Source organism: Helianthus annuus, chromosome 15, assembly GCF_002127325.2.
Source record: "Helianthus annuus cultivar XRQ/B chromosome 15, HanXRQr2.0-SUNRISE, whole genome shotgun sequence".
Lineage (NCBI taxonomy): Eukaryota > Viridiplantae > Streptophyta > Magnoliopsida > Asterales > Asteraceae > Helianthus > Helianthus annuus.
Genome location: NC_035447.2, coordinates 156,751,617 through 156,759,450, shown reverse-complemented (window position 1 = coordinate 156,759,450; position 7,834 = coordinate 156,751,617).

Genomic DNA, 7,834 nt, shown 5'->3' with positions numbered 1-7,834 from the left:
CAAGATTAAACAATGTTTTCACATAGATCTATACCTATTCATGGTTAAAAGGATTGAAAGATGGTTTTCCAACTTTCTTTCAACTCTTTTACACTTAATGCACTCAAAACCGATAGAATCGGAGATCGTTCTAATCTTCTACTCCTTCTTAGTGATGTGTTGATTCAAGATCTGGGTTCTATCCAAGAGACTACCGATTTCGGGTTAAACATGAACAACCGTCTTGAACAAGTTAACTGATCGGACTAGGGTGATTCCTGATTCGATCGGATCACTTGGGTCATGATGGGGTTTCTGTTGTTTAGCACGTTGTCACACCATGTCGATTAAAACTGCAAAACTTTCAAAATAATCAAGTTCAAGACAATTACGGTTCGTTGGGACGGATTGCCGCCCGATCGGATAGCCATCCTATCGGATAGCCATCCGATCGAATGACTATCTGATCGGCTTGGACTTGGTTCCACACATAAAAACTTTCAAAGCACTGAACGTCGAACGGAATGCTGCTCGATCAGATAGCCATCCGATCGAACGACCATCCGACCATGTGACATTTGGAACTTCGACACTTAACCATTTTCAAAATTTTCAATGATCATCAGTAGCTAACGGATTGCCAATCGATCGGATTGTTATCCGATCGAGTGACCATCCTGCTATGAACTTGTTCTCACTAAGTATCCTGCCAATCGGATCGCCAACCGATCAAACTACCATTCGGTCAATCGACCTGAAGGGTAGAGATACTTCTCTGTGTTCAAAATGCTACAACAAAAACTTCAAAGCCATCATACACAAACACATCCTTACCAGACGATGTCAATCCAATCGAATGGCCATCCGATCGTGTGACCATCTGAACGGATTGACTTCCGATCGAATGGTCAACCGATCGGATAGCCGTCCGATTTGGTTGCCACTCGACACTTAGTCATTCTCCTCGTTTTACGCACCGCTTATCGTTTATGCTATCGTTAACTGTTCAGGCTAATCTCTCAACGCTCCCTTCAATCCAAGACAGTGTTTACTTGTTAAACGCTATCTGTGAGTATGCTCGAACCCTTTTTGCTTTACGCACTTTTGGGTGTTACATACGTTACTTATTCTAAATCACAATCGACACACAACGCAAACACTATTTATACGTTGACCGTTACTGCATGCTACATGTTATTCGATGAATGGTTGTATGTTATGTTAAGACAGTGATTGTTGCCTGACACCTTAGCAACGATAGTACTATAGTTTGGACTCAGCACCTGTCGTGGACAGGGTTGTTAAGGGCTTTACTTCACGTGTCCTAGTGGGGATATGTGTTACGCATTCTACAACTCGCAGTCACGTCTGTGCATATTTCTCTGTCGATAACCTACTTGCCTTCACTTTGTACATGTTACATGTTGGTTATGCGTAAATGTTTTCGAACTCTATTACTATTATCAAACTTGTATGCTCACCTTTACACTATGTGTATTGACTTTATTTTAACGTATGTGACAGGTGCTTAAGATGCTAGGATTGCTGTGCTTTGGTGAATCAAGCTAGGGGTCTAGTTATGTCACGCTTAAATCTGAGTCGTCGGAACAGTATTTGTTTTTGAGACAATTATTTGTAATAACTGTTTTATTTGGATATGTTGTGGTATGGGACATGACGTTTTAATATCTGGTAATTAATAGTTGTTATGGATACTCATGGACAATCTATTTCACTTAGTGCCATGCCCCGATGTTTCCTCCATCGGTTGGGGTGTGACAGATTGGTATCAGAGCCATAACTATAGGGAATTAGGCAAGACTCGACCTAGTCCGGGTCGATGTCTTAGAAACGACCTAGTCTATAGTCTAAGTACCAACAGACCGCCTTGTGCGAATCCATTAGGGGTTCCGCACGAGCCTATTGCTATTTCTCGATCGACTCGCACTCACGCTATACTATCACACTACTTTTCCTAAGGTAGTCGCACTGCACTATTTTTGAAAATGAACCGGTGATTGGATCGAGATTAGGTGTGAAAACCGCAAACTCTCGATTAAATCACTTGTTCGACCCGCATTTTTACTACAAAGCACGAGAATTTGCGATGAATCTTGAGTGAAATCCGTACTTCAATGTAGATTCTTCTCTCAATCTTGTGATATCACCGCACAAACAGGAATGTAGTCACTTAGTTAGGGGTGAAACCCGAACCTTGACGAGTCGTTCCATTCTCTGTGTTGGTTTTACAAAACTCTCACCAAAGTCTCGATGGATTCCAGTGACTCGAGTTGTGTATATAACCGAAAGGATGCGTGCCATTCACCGTGTGACGGTGATGGAGCACAGTCTACTAGGCCAAAGCGTATACTTGTAGTCATTGAGAATAGTCGAATCACTTTGGGTAGTCAATGTCTATCAAGCCTTAGGTGATCTATCCTCGATTTCAAGCTCGGAATCGCCGATTTTATGTGTTTCGATTCTGAGCCCGCAATTGCTGACTCTGATATTTGTCATTTTACGTGGAAGTTTATTGTTTTATGTGGTTTTACCTGTTTATATGTTTCAATTTTGGTAATTTATACGCCTTTTCGCTACTCGCTTTGACCGACACACATAAATCACATTACACATCTATCCCAAATCGCTAACAAATCGTTACTACTTATGGATGATCGCATGCTATGTTACTCGCTTATGCTATACTACTCGATGTGTGCTCGCTAATCGCAATCGCTATTCTCGAACGCGTGAACTTTGAATGATAGGTTTCGGTGTTCTGACTGCCTCATGTGTCTATACGCCTTTTGTGCTTTTGTGCCTTACGTGCTTACATGCTCCTACGTGCTTATGTGTTCTGTGATTATGTTATGATGTGATTATGTGTTTGTATGGTTGATGTGTTCATGCACTATAGTAGTAGTACGTGTGAGGTGAGATTCGATTATATAGCGTTTTGAATCCTATGGCTCTTGTCACACCCCCAAAATCCACCTGCGGAGTATCACCGCTTGGGAGCGTGACTGACCAGGATCAAGCCACCAATCATATAGAACAATGTAAATAGTAAAAGTAAATGTAATTAAACCAAACCATTCCATATGAAAGGTGTTCAAAACATAAGTATAAATTCAACGTTTAGCGGAAGCAAATGAGTAAAAGCCCAACATGAATAAAGTATGTAATGTCATATGTTTAAATTCAAGCATTCACGATCCTTGTCCACAACGACCGCGCCTCCCTGTGCAAGCTCCATGTATACCTAACGACCTGCAAGGCATGTAACAGAGAGTCAACAACTAGTTGAGCGAGTTCACAGAAAGTAAGTTCGTAATAGTAAGTTCCTTTCGTAACGTGTGGCTCTACTGGGCCGATAGTATGTTCTATTGGTGGGGGCTTCCCATAACTGCATATACACTAGACTATTTGTAACCATAAGTGTTCTTCTTAATCTGAGAACAGTAGTACGTACAAGGTTTACGTAGGTTTTACGTAAGTGTCCTTCACAAACCGAGGACAGTGGTACGTGGGGGTTTACGTAGGTTTTACGTATGTGCCTGTCACAACCGAGGCAGTGGTGAGTATAAGTTCACGTAGGTTTTACGTGAGTGTCCTTCGCAACCTGAGGACAGTGATGAGTACAAGTATACGTAGGTTTTACGTATGTGTCCTGCGCATCCGAGGACGATGGTAGATAGTCTAGTAACAGTGTAAGTACAGGTATCTATTCAACCTCGTTCCTTCAATCCCATTCCCAAACCCCGGGAATCCCATGCCTTGGTAAGAGTGTGAACTCACCTTGGTTTGCTTGGTATGCTAAACTATGTGCTCACAAGAAATCAGTTAAGTCCTATAGTCATGCATGTATACACAAGCAGTTAAGCTCACATGGATTCGCATGCAATATATGTCACGAAGTGTGTTTAAAGCAATCATCGTCATATAACACATAACAGTTATTTTCCGTTCATCCATTCATGCATCATATGATAGAGTTCTCGGTCAATTCTAACATAGTCACTCAATAACACACTTTAAGGGTTATCAGGTTAAACAAGATCCACATACTTAACAAGGTTAACAAGACTTTCCATGATTCATCATAACATTCGGACATGTATAAGCATTCAGAAGTCGGACATGTAGAAACATTCAAAAATCGGACATGTATAAGCATTCAAAAGGTTGGACCTTGTATATCCATCACAAAACTTCGGACTATGTATTACTTCACAAAAGTCGGACTAGATCATCACAAAAGTCGGACCCCCTTGTATAATACAAAAGTCGGATCCCCCCTTACATCATACAAAAGTCGGACTCCCCTCACATCATACAAAAGTCGGACTTTCACAAGAAATTCAGACCAAAGGGGGTTCCCTTATAAAATTCGGACACCCCACAACACTTAAAGAAATTCGGACCCATCTCATGTGTTACAAAAGTCGGACTTTCATGTGATAATCAAAAATTCGGACAAGTGAGCATCACCTAAAACTCGGACCATATATATATGTTAATAAAATTCGGACTTCATATAAAGCATAAAACTCAGACTTCACCTCTTATTAAAAGTCGGACTACATACATGAATCAATACTCGGACATACTTCACTTACATAATTCGGACTCAAACCCTAATCGCACAGAAACTTAAGATAAGCAATGTAACAACTACGTTCTTACGATCAAGAACCCTAATTTCATATTCGCAGTGCAGTAATCAAATTAACAAACAACAGTTCTAACATATCATGCATCTTAATCATCAGGCAAATGATTACACAACAATAATAACCATTTCACAATAATCAAAATCAATCAATAAACACAGAACTATTGTATGTAGAACTAGGGTTTTTGCATGAATCAAACAATCAATGATTAACAACAAATAACCATTTAAACAATTACCTTGGATTGATTCTAGATAAAGAGAGGGATCAAGAGTGATGATTGAGAGCTTGTGCCAATGACGAAGAAGATGATTGTAGCAGAGGAGAGGAGAATGTGAAAGTACGTATGTTGATTTTTGTGAGATGATTAGTGAAGGAGATTAGGGTTAAGAGTTGTTAAGATTTCACTATCTACTCTACTCACCCCTAAGTATCGTCTTTTACATAAAACACACCCATCACAATATCATTTACAGTTTCATCACCAAGTTCATGTATTTGTCACATCTTTCGTAAATAACACATAACCATGCACAATCACAATACACTTTATCAAACCAAAACGTATACAGTTACAAAGCAAACCAATTGTGCAAGTAAAGAACTAAAAAAACAGTGAACGTGCAATAAATGCGAAAGTGGAATCTCGGAAACTCGAGTTGTCACAGCGCTGTCTATTGCAGACAATGTCGTCATTCGGATCATTCCATTCCCGTTCAGCTCGCCGCAATCACGATGACAAACGCATCGCCTCTTTGGTCGCTAAGCAGATTGCGAAAGTCATCCCGCAGATCGTAAGCGAGTTGAATGAGAATGCTAGCAAGTCGTCTGAAGAGTCCCGAACAGATTCGCCAAAAGCTACTTTTAGCTTCAAGCAGTTCAAAGCTTGCGGTCCGAAAGAATTTTACCGGAGAAGATGGTCCTACAGCCATGTTTCAATGGTTTGATTCGATTGAAGTCACCCTGCGTCAGAGCAACTGTCCTGAAAATCTCCAAACTGTTAACGCCACCGGCGTCTTCCAGTCCTGCGCTTTAGACTGGTGGACGGCCGAGAGAAACAAGAGAGGAAATGACACAGCTTATGGATTGACGTGGGATAAGTTGAAGGACCTGATGATGAAAGAGTTTTGCCCTCCCCACGAGCTCCAAAAGTTGGAGGACGAGTTCTGGCATCTGAAGCAGAAGGATGGTGACAACGCTGTTTTAACTGCTCGCTTCAAGCAGCTCAGCATAATCTGCCCTGGGCAAGTTTCTACGCCCGAAATCGCCATCAAAAAGTATATCCGTGCTCTTCCGGACTGTGTGGCTGATTTCGTTCAAGCTACAAAGACGTCAACCGTTGAGGAAACTTTTCTACTCGCTGCTGAGATCAACGACAAGCGAGTCAAGGCTGGTTACTGGGAAAAAGCCTCCAAGAATCTGCATCAAGCTACCACCGCCGCAAGCGCTGAAACCGCCGCCGCATCGCAGTCTTCAAAGTCCTCTCGTCGCAAGAGAAAGAACAACAACAATAGTAGCAAAAGTTGCACTGTCACCACTACTGCCCCACTTCAAGCCGTTCCTGCAAAACAGCAGCCTCAACACCGCAAAGTAGCAGCATCGATTACCCAAGCACTGCTGGCCAAGCGTGCTTACACTGGTCCTCACCCGGCTTTGCCTACTTGTACTTATCACCACCCAGTGGGAATCACCTGCAGATACTGCGTGCATTGCAACATGTACGGCCATTTCACCGCCAACTGCCGTACAGGTCCACGTCAAGCTCCAGCTCCAGCTCAAGGTCAAACTCCTGCTCATCAAGCTCTACTTACTGCTCCTCATGGCCAACCAGCAGCTCCTGTACCCGCGATCCACGCTAGAGCTTGTTTTGCATGTGGTGATCCCAACCACTTCGCAAACATGTGCCCCAACAGGTAGTGAAGCAAGAGCAGCAACAGCAGCAGCAAGCAGCACGCGGACGTACTTTCAACATCAACGTCCGTCCAGCTCAAGTCGACAACAACATGGTCAATGGTACGTTCCTTGTGAATGGTATATATGCTTCATGTTTATTTGATACTGGAGCCGATAATTGTTTTGTGTCATTAGAATTCGAAAAGCTCCTTAATCGTAAGCGCGCCCATCTCCCCTCGTCATTCGATGTTGAAGTTGCCACCGGAAGAACCATCGCTGTTAATCCTGTTCTTCATGATTGTACTCTCGAACTCAACAGTCACATCTTTCCTATCGACCTTATTCCGATGCAGCTCGGTAGTTTTGACATCATAGTAGGCATGGATTTTCTTCGTGAGAATCATGCTGAAGTTGTTTGTTTCGATAAGATGATTTGCTTCTCGCTCGCTAATGGTGGTCTATTGTGTGTCTACGGTGAAGTTGTGTCAAAGAAACTCCAACTCATGTCGTGTGTCCAAGTTGGCAAGTATCTCCGCAAGGAATACCAAGCTTTCTTGGCTCACGTAGTAGTAGCGGAGAAAAAGAATGTTAAGGCAATTGATAAGGTGCCTGAAGTTCGTGATTTTCCGAATGTCTTTCCTGATGATCTGCCTGGTTTACCTCCGAGCCGTGATATTGATTTTCGTAATGACCTCATTCCTGGAGCCAACCCTGTTGCTAAATCTCCTTATCGCCTCGCTCCGTCCGAAATGCGAGAACTCTCGAGTCAACTCCATAAATTACTTGACAAAGGCTTTATTCGCCATAGCACCTCTCCTTGGGGCGCACCAGTCCTTTTCGTCAAAAAGAAGGATAGGTCGTTCCGGATGTGCATCGACTATAGGGAGTTGAATAAGTTGACAATCAAGAATCGCTATTCCCTGCCCCTAATCGATGATTTGTTTGATCAATTGCAAGTTGCTACATGTTTTTCGAAGATCGATTTACGCTCAGGTTATCACCAGTTACGCATTCAGGAAGAAGATATTCCGAAAACCGCCTTTCGAACCCGCTATGGTCCTTATGAATTCGTCGTAATGCCCTTTGGTTTAACCAACGCACCTGCGGTTTTCATGGATTTGATGAACCGTGTATGCAAACCATTTCTTGATCGCTTCATCCTCGTGTTCATCGATGATATCCTTATCTATTCGAAGACGAAAACCGAACACGCGCAGCATCTATGTTTGGTTCTCAAGTTACTCCGGGGGAATCGACTCTATGTCAAGTTCTCCAAGTGTGAATTC